General features: G+C 40.0%; 1 long non-coding RNA gene across 1 annotated transcript in view; it reads right to left on the reverse strand.

The window, feature by feature from the left end:
- Positions 1–1,009: 1,009 nt before the first annotated feature.
- LOC141995841 (uncharacterized) overlaps positions 1,010–19,659 on the reverse strand; it is a 136,779-nt gene continuing 118,129 nt past the window's right edge. Inside the window, exon 3 of the long non-coding RNA XR_012641410.1 lies at positions 1,010–1,028. This is a non-coding gene — a long non-coding RNA (uncharacterized LOC141995841). The remainder of the gene's footprint in view (positions 1,029–19,659) is intronic.

Below are 19,659 nucleotides of genomic sequence, written 5' to 3' on the forward strand. Positions count from 1 at the left end.
GAGGATCCTTTAAGGATAGGAATATTGTATTTTCATTTGCATAAAGACAATAAAATCTCTTTTAGAAGCAATTTCCCCATATATAAAAAGTGAGAACATAGCACCTTAGTGGCACAGACATCTGTTACTTAAGCAGATGCCACCATGTAAACTCAATCAAGCAACACTATTCGCCAATTAGAGACTACCCAAATTACATCTGAAACTGAAATTCAGTGGGTGGTTGGGAGCCTCAAAAACGGATTGAGAAAAGATGGTTTTTTCTTCAAAGTCCTCACTTACATTTATCAGTTAGCAAACTCTACTGTATCTTATGGCTTAGTAGCTGCTTCTTGGTATAATGTTAATCTCTAAGATCTACAGTGTCCAATTCTTACTCATGAGATTCATATCAAACCAGCATTAGCCCTTAACATGAGATAACCACTTCTTTGTTTCTCATTATAAATATAGCATAATGTCTTCCTTCTGCAGCTGATGTATCAATGTCTGTGAAAAAGATTAAATATTGCTTGCTTAAATAGTATATACAGTAATACAAAATCAAGGGGCTGCATTCCATAGTTACACAGTGCCTAAAAAGTCTGAAACTTATAAGCCCTTTCTGAAGTTAGCTTACACTTCTAAATCAGCAGTTCATGAAAGGCATTAAGAAAAACTATTATACTGTGATAATGGATGGCAGTACAGTTTTATATGTTACACCTTGAAGTAAGCAGTAGGATTTTCAATCACCTGATAACCTTGAAACTGCTAAGGTATCAAATTGCTATCATGAATATTGTGCAGGAGCAGAAATAACTCAAAAAGCTGCCTTTGTGAATAATAATCTGGGAGAACACAACATTTTCATGGAGAAAATGAGCTGGAGTTACAGTAGCATCAATAATGGAATCTACATGAAACTAAGGCATGTATTTAAACAAGCATATTTGCATTTGACTATACATCAATCAGTTATCATCAGTTCTGTTACATCTTACCTGTTCCATAGGGAAAATGAAAAGCTTGCTGGAGAACTTGCCATGCTGGGAAAAAACAAAGAAACTCAATTTTATATATGAAACCAAAAACAGTTAGAATAGAATACCCTGCAATTTGGTAAGTGGTACATCAAGAAATGGGTATTTAATAATAATTACGATAAAAATTGTGATATGAAGGAATTTAAAAACTAAAACAATAAATCCTTGTATTGTATACTTTTAACGTTTATTAAATCCAAAGGGCCTGATTCTGACTTCATTCACACTGGTGTAATTCCACTGATTTACACAGGGTAAGAGAGATCAGAATTGGCCCTCTAGACTCTCATCTGAATCCATGGGGTTTATAGCAAACTCTGCCTTTGTTCTAAAGCAAAACACGGTTTTAGTCTTTTGGCATTTTCAGGTGACACAGCCTACTGAGATCATTTGACAGCCATGTGAAAACTCAATGTCTGGAGTGATTCATCATTGTGTCAGATTGTCCTGCACTTTGTCACAGTGACTGACAATAGAAGAAACTTGGAAATAATACAAAGATTCTACGTTCACTGATAGTGCCTGCATTGTGATTAGAGAAGAAAGCAGAGGATGTGAGAAGAATCTTAATTTCCGCCCCCTGCTTCCCCAACAAAAGAAAAAATCGTAGTGGTTTTACCCTTTATGGCAATAGTTTTCATTTAGGCTTTTCTATTGTGAGTCATTCGTGCAATTTTTAAATTCATAACTATTTTCCAGTGAGTTAAAGAGCTTTATTATTGCAAATCCAAAAAGGCAAATTATCATGTAGAATGACAAACATTGTCAATAATACTACACCATTCCGGGTAACAAATTTTCCTGTGTGGTCAGTCTTTTCTTTCCTATCATCTGAAGCTTTTATGGCATTTTACCATAGCAATAATAAAGAATGGTTTTGCTCAATAAAATCCAAAGCTGTTGTGAAAATCTACCTGTATGTTTACAGTTGTTTGTATACAGGGGTATTGTGGAGGATCTTAAAATGGTGATCAGTGAAAAGTTTTCTATTATGCTATATTAACGTGAAACAAATTCAAAATAAGCTGCTGAGCTATAAGACTCAGTAGGGCAGTGACACACAAACAATGAGAAAAGCTGGTTGCTTCAACCTTCAAGCTCTAAAGCTCCTCAAGCTTTATCAGAGTGTTTGCAGCAACAACGTCAAAGACCACAAACTCAACTGCATAATTAATGGGGAGAAAAGGAGTGGGCATTCCTGAGAGCTCCGAGCTCCAAAGTTACTATGTTACTATGTATAAAGGATAGATGAAGAAAAGGAAACAAAGACTAAGTAAAAAATCAGGGTCCCTATCAAAGTAATGAAGGCAGCAGAATCTCTTCCACTTATGCTTATATCAGTACAGCAGTAACATAAACCATTAGCATACTGTGGTCATAATAATGTGTGGCCATTGTTTCAGACCAGAGGGTCTGGCTCCAATTCTGGCCCCTATATGCCACTCCAACATATGTGAACTGTAAAGGTGCCACAACCATACAAGAAGAATTCCGCCAGCCAGGACCAGTGTAGGGTGGCTGTATGCAACTCTATGCTGCCCCCTCCCAGTCCATGGAGCAGGGGGCATGCTGGAGGAGGTGACAGAACTATGGATGAGAAGGGTCACATCACAGGTAGAAGGGAAAGTCCCCACAGCACTACAGTGATTCTAGGCTACTCTGGACTGCAACATGGCACATAGGCAACCCAGGAAAGACTGCTCTAATTTCTGCTGGGTGTTGCATCAGCCCCAAGCTGAATCAGAATCCAAATGATGGACTTGTAGCATAAAGCCACCTTTGCCCCCCGTATCCTTGAGTTATGCTATTTTTGCTGTCTCTTGCACAAGGAAGTCCATAATGGAGGCTGGTGACCTTAAAGGATGGTGGAGGATGGCAAAATCACCTTTTGAAACTGTGCCCAAAGCCAATTTACAAGAGAAAAAAGATAAAGAGAACACTAAAGCAGTTCTGAGGACAGAAGTTCCGTTTTGTGAAGGATTTTGAGTTTTCAAAGTTTGGCTTCATTCCAAACGGGAGTGAAAACTGAAAATTTCAAAATTCTCTGTGAAGGAAAATTCCCAAATGCTTTCCCTTTGGGTCATCTGAAATATTTTGTTTCAACAAAATCAAAACAGCTTTTGAATTTTTTTTTATTATATTCTAATATATCAATACAAAATTTAAAAATTGAAATGAGAAGTCATTTTCAAATGAAAAATAAAAACAAAATAAAAAGAAATTCTGGATATATTGGGCAGATTTTGTGAAGCATTTCAATTTAGCCAGAATCCTGTATACTGATGAAATATAGTTCCGTTCAAGTTTCTCTGACCAGCACTAGATAACACTGCATCGGACTCACCATAAAGGTGGTATAGTCTGCTCAGGCTATCAGACCATAGGGAGCCTCCACTTATCTTTTTTGTTCAAGAGCTGTAACATGGACTCTTAAAAAACATAGATTACAAGGTATTTGGTTGATAAAAGTCAAATAGTCTTGATAAAATATACTTAGAATTCTTTGAGGTGTTTGACTTGGTAGCACACAACATTTTGATTAAAAAACACTAAGAAAATATCAAAATAACATGGCACACATGAAATGGATTAAACACTGGCTAACTGATATTTCTGAGCATTTAATTGTAAACAGGGAATCATCATTGAGCGGGTGTGTTTCCAGTAGGGTCCAGCAGGGATCTGGTTTTGGTCCTATGCTATTTAATATTTGTATTAATTATCTGGAAAAAAAATATAAAATTATCCCTGATAAAGTTTGCAGAGCGCACAAAAATTGGGGGAGTAGTAAGTAATGAAAGGACAGGGTACTGATTCAGAATGATCCTGGATCACTTGGTAAAATGGCTAAATGTAAATGTATACAGCTAGGAATAAAGCATGGAGGCAACACTTAGAGGATGGGGGCCTCTATCCTGGGAAGCAGTGACTCTGAAAAAGATTTTGGGGTTATAGCAAATAATCAGCTGAACGTGAGCTCCCAGTGTGATGCTATAGCTAAAAAAGCTCATGCGAGCCTGTGATGCATAAACAGGGGAATCTCAAGGAGGAGGAGAGAGGTTATTTTACCTCTATATTTGGCACCGGTATGATTGCTGTTGAAATACTCTGTCCAGTTCTGGTGCCCACAATTCAAGAAGGATATTGATAAATTAGAGCGTATTCAGAGAAGAGCAGTAAAAATGATTAAAGGATTAGAAACCATGCCTTATAGTGAAACTCAAAGAGCTCAATCTTTTTAGCTTAACAAAGAGGATGTTAAGGGGTGACTTGATTACAGTCTATAAGTAGTTTCTTGGGAACAAATATTTAATAATGGTCTCTTCAATTTATCAGAGAAAAGTATAACACAATCCAATGGATGGAAGTTGAAGCTAGATAAATTCAGACTTGAAAGAAGGCATAAAGTTTTAGTGGTGAAAGTAATTAACAATTGGAACAATTTACCAAGGGTTGTGGTGAATTCTCCATCATTGACCATTTTTAAATCAAGGTTGGAGTTTTTCTAAAACATCTGGTCTAGGAAGTATTTTGGGGAAGTTCTGTGGCTTGTATTATACAGGAGGTCAGTCTAGATGATCACACTGGTCCCTTCTGGCCTTGTAATCTATGAATCTATAACCTTTAAACATGGAGAGGATTTGGCCTTGTTGTGAAATGTGTGTGCGTGGGTGACAGAAAGAGAATAATTACAGAAACAGAATGGAAGAAAGAAGAGCCTGGGATAGACATTGTTGTAACCATCATTGGAAACTTTGCAGAAGGCACTTGAATTGAATGTCCTGACATGAAAGCTTTCCAGAATAGCAGCTCGGGCTTCATTTCCTAAAGTCTGTAAGAAGTCATGCATTGATAAGTATCTTCATAATCTGTTTCAGTTGAATTTTCTATGTCCTACCTTGTGTATTATTTAAAGGTAATTTAAAATTCCTACATACAGTATATTGAAACTTTTCATTTCATCTACTGTACAGTCTGTTTTATCAAATCCATTCAGTCATTTTTGAATTAAACTGTTGCATTTAAATATGAATATAATCATAAATGACAAGGTAAAACTTAAGCCTCAGGAGCTATTAACAGCAACGTAAGAAATATGAGCATTTTCAAATTCAAGATGCTGATATTAAAATCCTCTGTCAAAGGTATAGTTAACTATTGAGACCCAGCAGTTACCTGTAGGCAAGCTACTCCATTTACTCCACCTAGCAGCAAAAAAATATGTTCTGCCTAAAACCCACAAATGATATTTATAATTTCAGGGGCAGACTTTGCACAAGTAGTCTCGTTAATGTGAACTGCTCAACCATGAGTTAGGGTTTGCAGATTGGGCCCTTGGTTGTTATAAGAAAAAGTTGTAATTCCTGTAAGTAAATAATTATTAATTTCACAATTCTTTTGTTATTTAGCACCCACAATATAATACTACAAGACATAACTTGAAGCAAAATCTTGATTTAAATAAATGATAAAGGACTGATGGGCAAATGTTGAAAGATTTGATGGTCCAGTGCTATCCGCTTTGGCACCGCCAATGCCAACTCAGTGTGGAGCCTCAAAGTTCACACTCAACTTTGTAACACAGCAGGGTGATTGGTACAGAAGCACCACTCCTCTCTTAATTCCACCCTCACACACAAGAGGGACACACTGCCCATATGCTCAGGGTTCAGCTGATCACCATATTTGGGTTCGGGAAGGAATTTTCCTCCAGGGCAGATTGGAAGAGGCCCTGGAGGTTTTTCGCCTTCCTCTGCAGCGTGGGGCATGGGTCACTTGCTGGAGGATTCTCTGCTCCTTGAAGTCTTTAAACCATGATTTGAGGACTTCAGTAGCTCAGACATAGGTGAGAGGTTTTTCACAGGAGTGGGTGGGTGAGATTCTATGGCCTACATTGTGCAGGAGGTAAGACTAGATGATCATAATGGTCCCTTCTGACCTTATTATCTATGAATCTATAAATGGAGCTACACATATTTGCACCAGTTTAGGATCTGGCCCACTGTATTCAATCCAGTTTAGGGGCAGAGGGCCTCCTACACTTCAGGGTACTGGATGCCAATAGCACAGGCACAGTGAACTCTCCATTCCTCTCCTTACACTGACAGTAAACCCTAAGCCATGCCCTCCTCTCCCGAGCCCCAAGGGTCTTTGACTCGCAAGGCACACACCCGTTCCCTAAGGAGTTGGGGCGCTCCCTCAGGCAGAAGGAATGAGGTGAAGGTGCACAAAAGCTCCCAGCGTTGAAGTGGTTGGGAAAAACAGGGACACGTTTTAGGCAACCCAACCTGAAGATGGTGTTGGAAGCAATAAGGAGAATCCCCAGTGGCTTTGCTCATTCTCTTCCAAAACAATTCCTTTACTCCCCATCAGCTCCTCAAGAGGAGGATTCCTCTCTTCCTCTCCCTCCTATCTCTGACGAAGGAAGGGTATTGGGATCTTTTACTTGCATTTATTGGAGGGAAAAGTGCGAAGAAGCATTGATGCACTCCTATCTGCCAGCAACTTGGATGGACCCCAAGCCTTGTCAGAATGCTGAATTATTGCTGTTCTAGTCTCCTGCATAACTTTAAACCCGCAATGTTCAAATGGCCTTGAAATGACGTGAACCGTGTTCAATTGCAAAGCAGCATACAACCATGACCACTAGAAATTATATACTTTTTACTGAAGGAACTATTTACTTTCACAATCTTCAATTCTCTCCTCAGTTACACCAGTGTAAATCAAGAGTGACTCCACCGAGGTCAGTGGGGTTACACTGGCATAAAACCAGTCTGAGATTGGAATCAGGCCTACTGACCTCTCCCTTCTGACTGAAGGGCACTTGTATTGCTCATCTGCTCAGCCCTCAGCACTCCCTCGTTTCATTAAAAAAATCCCCCCCCCCCGACCCTCTCTGACCCTCATCTCATTATCATTACTGATTCTTTTTCCTGTGGAGAGAGAGTCCAATCTGATTCGGGAGATTATTAGATTTGTGTTCTCTAACCTCACTTTTTCCACCTCTGGCAGAGACTGAATGGGACACTTTTCTTTCATGAGAGGGACACTCCTATACTGGGAGGAGGAATTGTGGGCAGGGATTTCCCTACAACCGCCCCCATGGGGGTGTTTACCCCCCCCCCCCCCAGTTATGTGAACTAGTTACATGCAGTGTTGCCAATTTAGTGATTGTTTGGAAATTTGAATTAAATTGAAACATTAATACACACTTTAAAAGCATATAAAGTGTATGATAAAATACGTGTATCTGAAAAAGTATAAGATTTGAAAAGTAGGAATATAGACTAGCTTCCTTATACAGCTGTTGTTTTTAAGACCATGTCAGTGCATTCATTTCAGTGATGCTGGCCAACCTAATAATTTCAAATTATGATTTGTAAGCAAAGTCTAAATGAGCTGTCCCTGAGAAGCCAGTGATGAGCTGGGGGCTAGGGGGAAAGGCTTCAGGACCAGATTGTATTTATATTCACACCTAATTTATCTAGGTATGCAGCAAACAGAGCTGTGTTGCCCAAGTGATAGATTTTGGTTGGGGTTGGGTTACAAATCACTTGAATGTGGGGGGTAAAGAAATGTTGTTATTCTTATTGTATGAGTAAAGGGCAGTAGAACTGTGCTTAGCCTTTGCTGATTGAGGGCAGCAAGAGAGAGGGTGGGGACAGGTGTTTTGCTCAATGGTCTGCCTGAGTCACAAGTACGATTTGACTTGCCCCTCTCCACTGTTTAAAGACAGAGCTGATTAGGCTCCACAGACAGTCTTTTGTTGTGTTAAGTGACCACTACAGTTGAAATCACTGATAATCAGGTCTAAGTGCTTAGACCTGCTGTGGGACAGTGTTTCTGTAGAAGAGACGGCCTAGTCTGCCCTAGCAGTGAGGTTCCCCCACTGAGAGCTCAGCTGAAATTACTGAGAGCTGGGTGGAACCTCAAGAGACCAATTCACAGAGGTCACAGTGGCAGGTGGCAACAGAAGGTGACGGCGCAGGGCCATTGGCAACAGAGCAATGGAGTGAACAGTGGCACAATGAACAACAGTGGCCAGAGTGAACAGTGAGCAGCTGGAGGAACGAGCAAGGTGCCTTCTTGCCCCCCATCTGGTAGCTGAACTCATGTGAAAGCACCTCTGAACTCTGAGTCTCCACTGACCAAGGACAACACCGGTGAGTGTTAATGAGGCTGTTAAGAATGCTGGAGACACAACACAGTTCATGCGAACAAACTATGTGGCATCATACTTTCTATTTAGGCAAGAGATACCACACACTAGAAACTGGAGGCCAATGTTAAGTGCATTGTGACTTGTTCATCCTGAAGTTGAACACTGGTTCCAAACAAGACCAGCAACTGCTCACTATCTTTCTGCAAGAAACTCAACTGACTGGCTAGACACATGTGGTGCAACAGCGAAAGACTCAACAGTTGAAAAAGCGAAGAACACTCTCACCACATTCAAAAAATCTGCATACATGGCTAATGAATGCACCAATGCAAATGGTCATCAAGTATTAAGTCATTGTGTACGTTATCTTGATGTCAGTGGTAGGCCAGTACATGCATTTCTAGATGTTCAAGTTATAGAAGACAGATTGGCTGCATCTGTGACAACCTACATCTTAGAAGAGTTAAATGCTTGTCAATTGGACCCCAAACAGATGGCTGTTTGTGCATTTGATGGAGCTGCAAACTTCTCTGGAAGACATGGTGGAGCACAAGCTTTGCTCAGAGAAAAGTGTAACCCTAATCTCTCCTATACACACTGCAGAGGCCATCTACTCCAACTAGTGCTAGTACGAGCTGCAGACTCTTCAAAAGACATTAAAAAGCTACAAATTTAATGTCTTCATTATATTCTTTTTTCAGCAAGAGTCCAAAAAGACTGAATATCTTGGAAACTATAGAAGATATACTAGGACTGAAGTTCAAATTAGTCCAACCCGGGAAAACCCTCTGGCTTTCTCATGAGCGATCCTTGGCTGTTGTCTTAAAATTACTCCAGCCATTATTACTGGCTTTGGAAAGTATCTACCAAGATGGGATGGATCTAAGTAGTGAGGCTGGTGGATTACTTTTGCTACTACGTTCAGAGAAGACTATTGCCATTCTCTCTCTTTTAAGTCTACTGTTGAAACCACTTGGGTCATTAAACAATGCCATCCAGGCATCTGCTACAACAGTCGTAGATCTTTGTCCAGCAATAGAATCTACATTTGGATCAATCAGAGAGCTATCCATTGAAAAAGTACTGGAAGAAGCAAAGACTTCAGTCCAGAAGTTGACTAATGAAGGCATTTATATTGAATCCTTAAGTGAACAGAACAAGAAGTGTTTGTTAAAACAACTGAAAAAGTACACAGACTTGATTCTTAAAACTATACAACAGCAACTTCTAGATTCTACTCAACCTCTATGTAGCTTTTACAGATCCGTCTTATAAAACACCGACAGCTGAGTGGAGTGAGGCACTACCAGCAATGGGGCTGCCATGTGCTCAGGACAGAATAGAGAATTTGAACACAGAGTGGAATATCATACGACAAATGAATGAAGATTTGACTTCAACTTCTTTTTTTATCATCACTAGTGGCTCGACCCGATCTTTATGCTGTTTCCTGGGCTGAAAGAAGTAGGAATCCATCTCTTGCTACCCCCCAGTCACAACAGCTACAGTTGAAGCGTTCTTTTTCATCATTGAATAGAATTTTGTGTTTTGAAAGAAGTCGCCTTCTGCCTGATCATGTGAATGAACTAATGAGCATATCAATTGAAGGAATGGAAGTACCGGACACACGAGAAGCCACCAAAGATGAATGCATTGCATTCAAGAAGTTCATTAACAGTGTTGTGCAAAATTATAACAAGAAACCAAGGAGGATGTAGATGTGGTGCTTCATAGAAGGCGTGAGTAGACAACTTTAATTTGTGTGATGATTTTAAAATCTAATAAAATGGTCATGAAACATTTTTCAGTTTTTACTATGGTGCCATACAGCCCACCTTCATGGTCTCACCCCTCATCGGCCCTGACCGCCCCCCTGTAAATTTGAACCCCCCTCCGCCCCCCGCCTAATTTCAATTCCTGGGGAAAAACACTGGTGGACATGCCTTTTGGGGGCAGGGCATTGATCAAGAAGTGGAGTCAGAAATCTGAGGTAGCTAGGAGTGGGTGTAGTTTCTTGTATTTTCCAAGTCTTTTGTTTCTGACAAAACTCCAAAAACGTTGACAAAATGCTTGAAAATATCTCACGAACGTTTGCAAAACCTTGAACTTCACAACAACTCTCCCCCACACCCCAGTTGTGGTATTGTGCTATGAAGATAAATGTATAACCTTATTTGATGAATGTGGTTTAATTCAGTGTGGTATCAAGAGAAGTGTAGGAATATTCTGGGTATTTTTCATTTTTTTGTTTTAACCATCACTATACACAGTCTAAAGATTAGAAACATGTCAGAAGTTACCTTTTAAATTAAACCCCACAAACATTACAAGCTGAAAGAGAGAATGACTTTATTGAAAAATATCATCACTGCCTTCATTTTCCTTAAAACCACCAGGAAGACAAACAGATGCATTTCTTTGACTCTGTCTCATTGGCAAGATGAGTTTGAAACATCAGGTTAAGGTTTCTGGACCTCTGTGACAATGGTGATGGAAGATGGGAGTTTCCCAAATTGTCTTAACAACCCCAACAACATCTGTCCATGTAGATATTAAAGATACAGTCAGTGAACCCAATACAAATCCATAATGAGATTATGGTATAAACAGCAGGGAAACAATTGCTATTCTCGATCATTCTAGTGAAATTGTTTCTGGACTTTGATATCTAATTCAAATAATTTTCACTGTGTTATTACTTGCCTATAATTAACATGTTGTACTTAGCACTGGATCTAAAAAATCCCTTCAAAACTGTTTGCAATTATCTTTGAAATACTGCAATATTAAGAAAACAGTATAAAATAAAAAGTGGTGTGTTTTTGAATGTTCCAGTTTAATTAAGAAAACGTTCAAGTAATTTAAAAATGTAGGCTTTAAATATACCAATTAAGCTTAAGGCAAGTTTTTCCTATTAATTTTGATGACACCAATAGAAGGGCATCACAGTGAGGTGATCCTCTCAGAAATAGGTTAGTCACAGTACCAAACTTGGCTGTATTGGCTGTGGTGGAAAATAATTTAATTGATAAGGAAACTGTACTTATTTTGCTCAGTCCAACAAACTGAGCCCTGATAACCACGAAGCACTTATCACCATGAATAAACTGTGAGATGTAGTTTTCTTTTAAGATTTGAATTACGATTTTCATTATCAGACTTCTGTTGTGGGCAGCCATCTTGTTGAAAAGCAATAACACATTTTTACTGTGATGGGATGAGAGCCCTGGCTCACTGGAAAAATTCCAGTTCCCATTCTGCTATAATACTCAGAGAAAAAAGCTTTCTGGGTTTGATCCCAGAAGCCCTCTATTGTAGGAACTTATATGGCCCCCCATTACCATAGTATCTGAGTGCTTCACAGTCTTTAATGTAGTTATCCTCATAACATCCCTGTGAGGTACACAGAGACTTCACTGATGGGGCACAGAGAGACTGAGGGTACATCTATACAGCAGACCGAGATGTAATTTTCAGCTTTGATCGCTGGCTTTGATCAAGCAAGCACACTAAAAATAGCAAGGTAGCCTCAGCACAGGCTAGTTGCCCAAATGCAGTCCTATCTGAGGCCCTAGGAAAGTACTTAGGTGGTTAGCCCATGCTATCAGTAGCTCAATCACAGCTACCATCTGTACATCGATCTGAGATGGAAATTGCACCATTTGCTGCACCATAGATGTACGCTAACAGGCTTGCCCATTATGACACAGGAAGCCTGTAGTGGAGCAGGGATTTGAACATGGGGTCTCCCAGGTTCCTATGGAGTCCATAGGTTAGTGCCATAAACACACACAACTGTCCTTTCTGGGTCTGGGGCACCCACTGATGCTAAAATAAGATTTGTGCTGAAGGAAGAACCCATTAGAACTTAGATTAGTGCTAAAGGAATAAGATGTCTAACTGCTGAGCTTGAATCTCAAAGTAGTATTATTTTGAATTAATCTACCCCTTTAGTTTACCTGGCTCATGGGTTTACTATGAGCAATCTTCAAATATTAACAACAGGGAGGCTACAAAGTATAGGCTAAACCACGACTAAAATTAGCAACTTTGGTATACAATTATAAAAATAGTTTGCCAAAAAATACTTTCGGTTTAACTTTTTGTAAATCCATACAGTGGATCTTGATGGCATTAATCTACTCTTCCCATGTGCATGGAACACACAGCTTGAGGATTAAGGAGGAAATTTCCTCAGTTTTTTAGGCTGAAAAAAATCTCCCCTCTTGCCACATAAAACTCAGTCTGAAAGCATCTTCAGGTCCTGGTCAGCTAATCAATAAGCAGATTCTCTGGGAGCTCTAGCTGCTTTGCACTGCTCCAGTAATGCAAAGCAGATAACTGGATGGTTATCATGGGTTTATGGCTGCTTTGCATTGCTGGAGCAGTGTAAACTAAAAGAAATGTAATAGTAATTCTAGCCCAAAATATTTCTAATTTATTAGAGCACAGAGAATTGGGCCCTACAGTGTACTTGTATAAATGTAAATATAGGACTGCAAATCCTTACACCCATAAGTAGCTCTTATTTGTGCATGCAATTTCATTGACAAAAAATCCCATATAAATAGTTCCATTGGAGCATCTGGTCCATAATTTAAAAAAAAAAAAAAGAAGGAATAATAATTATTTTTAAAATCATAGAATCTGAATGTCACAGAAAAATAGTGCTGTAAAGAACCTTGAAAAGTCTTCTACTCCATCTCCCCATGCTGAGGCAGGACCAATAGACCATCCCTGACAGGTGTTTGCCCAACCTGTTCTTACAAGCTTCCAGTAATGAAAATTCTACAACCTCCCTTGAAAACCTATTCCAGACCATTACTGCCCTTATAGTTAGAAAGCTTTTCCTAATATTTAACCTAAATCTCCCTTGCTTCAGATTAAACCCACTACTTCTTGTCCTACCTCCATTGGACATGGAGAAAAATTGATCACCGTCCTCTTTATAACAGCCCTTTACACATTTGAAGACTTATCTGTAGGGCTGGATTAATGCACAGGCAAACTAGACCCAGTATGGCTGTTCTTATGTTTATGTTCAATGCCACTCACTCAAATTTGGCCTGGCCACCCCCACAACTATCCCCCGTCATGGCAGAGGGGCAGCTGGCCAAACTTGAATGGCACTGCAACCCCATGCACCAGGTCACAATCCCACTCACATCAAATCATGACAGAGGGGTGGCTGGTCCAAACTTGAGTGGTCAGCAGGGTAGCCAGGGCTCCTGCTCCTTGCTGCTGCTATGGGGCCAGCTCCTGTACCAGAGCTCCCCCCCGGGACCTGCCCAACCTTGCCTCATTTCCAACAAGTCCATGTCCCCTCTGTTCTGCTTGCAGGACTCATTCAGCAACAGCCTCAAGATATGTTATAAATACAAGGAGCTGCTGTAAATGCCCATAAGGCATGAGAGGGGTGACGAGGATCCCTTGGGCTGGAATGGACATGAAGGAGTAAATAGGGCAGTGTCTGTACAGCACAAGCCAATCTCTGACTGACCTGGATAAGAGAGTGTTAACTAAGCAACATCTGTGCAGCAGGAACCAGAGGTGCTTGAGTTAATAGATCTCTAGTGCTGTCCAGAATAGTGTTAATATAAATGCATCCAGTAGAGAGACTCAGAAGGGTCTGCTTGACTAGCGCCCAGTGTGGCTTAATCCAAACCTGATTATCAGGTTCCCCATCAGCCATCTTTTTCCAAAACTAAACATGCCCCCTTTTTTTAAACCTTTCCTCGTGGATCAGATTTTCTAAGACTTTTATCATTATTGTTGCTCTGTTCTGGACTATTTCTCATTTGTCCACATCTTTCCTAAGGTGTGGGGCCTAAAACTGGGCACAGTTCTCCAGCCGAGGCCTCACCAGTGCTGAGCAGAACATGTCTTGGATGTCTTATATACAACACTCCTATTAATAAACCCCGGAATGATATTAGCCTCTCTCGCAACTGCAGCACATGGTTAATTCATATTCAATTTGTGATCCACCAGAACCTCCAGATCCTTTTCTACAGTAGTACTGCCTAGCCAGTTATTTCCCATTTTGTAGTTGTGCACTTGATTTGTCCTTCCTAAGTGCGGTACTTTGCACTTGTCTTTACTGAATTTCATCTTGTTGATTTCAGACTAATTCTCCAATTTGTCACAATCATTTTGAACTCTAATCCTGTCCTCCACAGAATCTATAAGCACACCCTCCACTCCATTATCCCGTTCATTCATTAAAATATTGAATAGTACCAGACCTAGTACAGACACTCGTGGGACCCCATTAGATACATTATCCCCATCTGACAGCGAGCCATTGATAACTACTCATTAGATACGGTCTTTCAACCAATTTTGTACCCACCTTAGAGTAATTCACCTAGACCACATTTCCCTAGTTTTTTTTATGAGAATGTCACATGGGGATGTTTCAAAAGTCTTACTAAAATCAAGATATATCAGGTCTACTGCTTCCCCCCGTCCACAAAGCCAGTAACCCTGTCAAAGAAGGAAACTAAGTTCGTCTGGCATGATTTGTTCTTGACAAATCCATGTTGCCATAATGTATTACCCTATTATCCTCTATGTGCTTACTAATTGATTGTTTAATAAAATGCTACAGTATCCTTCAAAGAATGAAAGTTAGGCTGACTGTTCAATAATTCCCAGGTCCTCTTTGTTTCTCTATTTAAAATGGAATCTATATTTGCCAATCTCCCGTCCTCCATGAGTTCCTGAAGATAATTGCAGTTCCAACACTGCTTCATGTAGCTCCTTAAGTACCCTAAGTTGAATTTCATCAGGCCCTGGCAATTTGAATACATTTAACTTATCTAAATATTCTTTAACTAGTCCTTTCCCTATACCAGTTTATGTTCCTTTCCCTTGCTAATATTGTGTTAAGCAACTGGCCGCAATTAATATTTTTAGTGAAGAGAAGCAAATTAGGCATTAAACACCTCAGCCTTCTTCATGTTGTTTGCTATTAGTTCTCTTTCCATACTAAGTAGAGGACCTAGGCTTTCCTTCATCTTTTTCTTCCTCCTAATGTATGTATAGAACCTCTCCTTATTGCTTTTGACATCCTTTGTTAGGTGTTTTTGTGTCTTAGCCTTTCGGATTTTGTCCCTACATGTTTGTGCCATTTCTTTTGTATTCATCCCTTAGGAACTTGTTCATGTTTCCACTTTTGATTTTGGGGTCATTAAAGAGCTCCTGGGAGAGCCATATTGGTCTCTTACTATTTTTCTTGTATTCCCTTTGCATCAGGATAGTTACCTGTTGTGCCTTTAGTTTCTTTAAGAAACTGCCAGCTCTCCTGAACACCTTTTTTCCCCCCTTTTCTTCCCAGGAAACCTTTCCTTCTACTTCTCTGAGTTTGTTAAAGTCAGCTTTTTTCAAATCCATTGTCCATATGCTGCTCCCTTCACTCTTTCCTTCCATTACATTCTGTTTTACCGTATTGCTTTTCCAACAGATGTCTGGGTAAAGTTCCCCATTGCTATCAAGTTTTGTGTTTTGGATATTTCTGTTATTTTTTCTAGTAATGCCTCATCTACCTCCTCACCTGATTTGGTGATCTATTGTAGTAATGAGATTTATCCCACCAAGCCTCTGTGATGCCAGTTAAGTCATAACTTAGTTTAAGTATTAATACTTCCAGTTCTTCATGTTGTGATACAGCAGGGCCAGAGAGCAGTGGGAGAGTGGAGATATATAAGCCCTAGGCTAATTAAGGCCTGGTTCCCTGTAGACTAGGGAGGGTTGCTACAGGTTAATTGGAGCACCTGTAGTCAATTAAGGCCCTGTCAGGAACCTAATAAAACCCCCTGCTTCAGGCAGACATGGGTGTGTGTGAGGAAGGAGAGAGGTGTGGAGTTTGGAGGTGTGTTGCTGAGACTTGAAAGACCAGAGAACTGAAGGAAGGTAGACCCTGTCCCAGTGTCAAGGACCGAGGGTAACCCTACCCAAGGAGTTGAGGGGGGTTGGGGCTCAGAGTGAGGAGCAAACCCAGACCCTTCCCCTGCTTCCCTCCTCTACCACCTTCCCTCGGTGTCCCAAGATAAGGGGCAAGGAGTGGTGCCTTAGCCCCCGGCCAAGAAAAGCGTGGGACCTACCATACCAACATTGGCCATTTTGTCACAATGTACTCCCCATACTCCTTCTATTTGTGTATAGACATCTAAGATATTGAACAGGTTCCCTCACTATTTACACTCTTGTCACTCCTATGACCCTACTGTAATTTATCCTTCCCCACACCTGCAACTTCTAGACCTCTGTTAAGCTCACCTTTTTCTTTCCTATCTGTGGACTTTTGTCAACTGCCTCCTTTAATCTTGTTTGAAGCCCTCCTCACTAGATTGGAGAGTTGGTGTGTGAATAAGTTCTTTCCCTTCTCGGTCAGGTGGATCCCATCTCTTAAGTGTCCTTCATGGAACAGCATCCTATGGTCGAGGAAATGAAAGGCCTTCCATTGACACCTTTTGCACAGCCATTCATTTATATCCAGGATGAGTGTGTCCCTATCTGTACCTGTACTGTACCTTCAAGTGGAAGAATGGACAAAACACTGCCTGTGTCCCCAGCCCCTTCATCTTTGCTCCCAGAACCATGTAGTCACTGCTGATCTGCTTACAATCAGAACTGGCAGTATCATTACTGCCCATGTTGATGAGCACCATAGGATAGTGATCAGAGGGATGGCTAAGTCTCAGCAACCTTTCTGTAACCTCCCAGAGGCAGGCTGAAGGAGGGCAGCACCCCTCCTGGGATGTCAGGTTATCAGATGGATGCCTCCGTCCCCCTCAAAATGGAGTCCCTGACACCTCCCCCCAAATATTCTATTAATGATATGATTACACATCTGTCTGACATGCTGTATCATTTCAATGTAATCTAAGGCAGAAATGCTGCAAGTTCTTTCATAACTATTGGTATTTCAGAGGCACTAACAATGTTAACAAGGAAGTAGTTCATACAGTATCTGTTACGAGTGTTGACAGCTGCCAGTGTCTTGGATAGCCAAACATATTGATAAGCAGAGGATAGATTTCAATATACATTCCGATGAGAGTAAAGACCTTGTGAAATTACTAAATTTAGCTAATTACTAATATCAGGGTTTTTATGACAGATTTATCTCATATCATCTTGATCTTAAATCTGTTAATGAGGCAAAATCATGCTCTCTCTCAGGTAGGACACATTGATTCTCATGAAGCACAGAATTTATTGTGACCTTTGAATTAATTGCAGATACCACCATCATTTCTTCATTATTGAGTTAAGTGGGGGTGATCTATTCTCTCTAGCAAAACTTGAACAAAATGCCAAGGAAGGAGCCCTTCTGTAAGAAATCAGCTGTTGGTCCAAAGCAATTCAACCTTTCTTTAATACATGCCTTATAAGTTCTCTTTGGAAGAATCTCTGGGGGATCTGATCTTATATCACATCCACTGAGTCTCCCTTAACTATTCATAGCTGAGGAATGCAGTACATTTGCTACCACAAAGTCCAATCTTATGCTTTATGGGCCTGCTCCCAAGCCCAGGGAAGTCAATAGGTATGATTTAAAAACAACAAAATCTCACCCGCTGGAGACATCTCTTTTCATGGTCAGAGCAACGTCTGAATGTGTTACATTCTTTTTTACGTATTTATTTATTTTTGCAAACTCATATTCTGAAATGACATTCTTCTTTTTTTCCCCCCCCAATCAGTTGATTTAAGAGTTTTCACAGTTGGATTGGCAAGAATAAAAAGATAGTAGTACAATGCTACTATTCCAAGTTCCTTCTAAAAACCATACTCTGCCCAGAAAATTAATCCCTTTGGATGCCAGAATGAGATGCTGTTCATAATAGGCTGTGCTGATTATACATGCCTTCTGGCCTCTACAGGGCTACTTGAGATTAGTTCCTCATAGTGGGGTTTGACTACACCATGAGGCTTACCTGGGCTCCTTGAGCTTGGATCCCCCTTGGTGGGGCTCAGATGCCCTATTGGAGTTGCTGGGGCTGGCTTCTGCTAGACTCGGGCGAGGGGACAGAATGGTGTTATTTTCCCAAGCCCAATCATTTGTGGCACCAAAATGAAAATGTACGAATCTTCCTTATCTGGTCCTCCCTCGCCTTTCCTCCATACTTTTCTCAGCAGTGAAATAGTTTGTTAACATTTGAGTATCATTATTGGGCATCTGAATGAGCATTTCCTGGAAATTATTGGGGCAATTCATTTGTTTCAGGCTCCCTGCAAACTCAGGCAGACACCTCTGCATCAATTACCATTGATTCACTTTCTCAAGGTTTTCTTCACAACCATAACAGCTAGCAATTGTTACTGGGACTATGCCAACTGGCAGCAACTGAGAATATGGCCCACGGTCTCTGCTCTCAGAGATGGATTGTGGCCAAATTTTTGTTTAGACCAAACACATCAAAATTAGCCATCTGCCACAGGAAAAAAATCTGTGCAAGAGTGCATAAAAGGAAAAAAACAAACCAACCAAAGACAACAAAGGCCAAATTCTACCTCATATACACATGCACAGAATGGTTTCAGTGGAAGCCACATGCATAGTTTAGCACGTGTGTATAGTTTAGCCCTTAATGGTCCCTTCTGGACTTAAACTTACTAAAAGGAATGGAAATCAGGAATTTTTTAAACCAAAACTTCTTTTAAATTGAATGGAAACATCTCTCAAGGAGAAGGGCTGTTTCTCCATGCTTGCATAACATTCAGCTCAGCTGGGTCCTGATCTTGACTAGGAACATTGGGATCTGTCATATTAATCAACAAACAATAACAACACTACCATATTTCCTTTTTAAAAAATTATAAAACAAGAAAATCATAAAAAGAAATCTTACAATAGTTTGTCATCGGGAAATTTATACTTTGCAGCTTAAATTTATGCAAAGTTTCTGCATAAATAATTCTACTTTTATGAACTCTAGCCTAAGTAACATGGAAAACAATACACAATATAGATATTTTCTTTTGAAAGTTTAGTGAGCTATACTATTACCCAGCTTAAGAAATTTAAAAGCCTTGGGCAAACAAGCTAAAGTAGAACAGGAATGCCTAGGAATTATTTGTATGCTTGATTTGTTTTACTGGGCTTTTGGTCTTTAGTTTTGATTGGATTGTTTTACTGAAACATGAAGGGCATTTAGAAGGCAAGAAAGCGAACAGGATACATTTGCAACGGTGTGCCCAAAAGCAACATCTTAATGTCAGAAGTAAATTATAACAACTTACATTACTGATGACATACCTTATAATTCAAAGCTTGGCAAACTACATCAAGGTTGTTCTTACTAGGTAATAAGAAAGAACATCTTTAAAATCTTATGTAACTTAACTTTAGAGTAACCAACCTTTACTTATGTTAGTACTGGCATAATGTAGAAAACAAATAACACCAGAAGTAAATATGAATTTCTTGAATGCTGCAGTCTGAAAAATGAAAACATTAAT

This window comes from Natator depressus, chromosome 11, assembly GCF_965152275.1.
Source record: "Natator depressus isolate rNatDep1 chromosome 11, rNatDep2.hap1, whole genome shotgun sequence".
Lineage (NCBI taxonomy): Eukaryota > Metazoa > Chordata > Testudines > Cheloniidae > Natator > Natator depressus.